Raw genomic sequence first — 668 nt, forward strand, 5'->3', positions numbered from 1 at the left:
GCATCCATAATAAAAAAAAGATTATTTAACAAAAATAATAATAATAAGTTTAGGGTAAAATGCGATATTAAACTAAATGGAAGAGAAAATTACATGATTCTACCAAAGCTAAAAACGTAACTTGGATCACCCAAAAGCTAATTATTCTGTAATTCGAATGAGACTAATTCGAATTTGCTATACCAAAAGTAATTCGAATAAGTTAAATTCGAATTAAACAAGATCAAAGTAATTCGAATTGAACCAATTCGAATTATGCATGTATTGAATCCAAGGAGTAATTCGAAAAATTATATACAACTATATCTAAAAATTAAATTCATATTTATTAGATATTATATCCATACACCGATGTTTTTAAATTTGATCGTAATTGAATTTGAAAAAATGTCAAATTCTTAAATTAATTTATTTAATTGATAAATTTACTCATAACATCTATAAATTCATACACATAACATTCATAATTTCATATTAATAACATCCATAATTTTGTACTCATAATATTTATAATTTTATACATATGATGTCTATAATTAATAAATTTTTATAATTAATATTACCAAATTTTAAACTATGCATCTTATTGTATTCTTCAAATTATTTCATATGTGCACTAATAGATCATGATTTTATATTTTAATATTTTTATTTAATATTCATATCTA

The sequence above is a fragment of the Arachis ipaensis genome, chromosome B10 (genome assembly GCF_000816755.2).
Source record: "Arachis ipaensis cultivar K30076 chromosome B10, Araip1.1, whole genome shotgun sequence".
In the NCBI taxonomy this organism is placed as follows: Eukaryota; Viridiplantae; Streptophyta; class Magnoliopsida; order Fabales; family Fabaceae; genus Arachis; species Arachis ipaensis.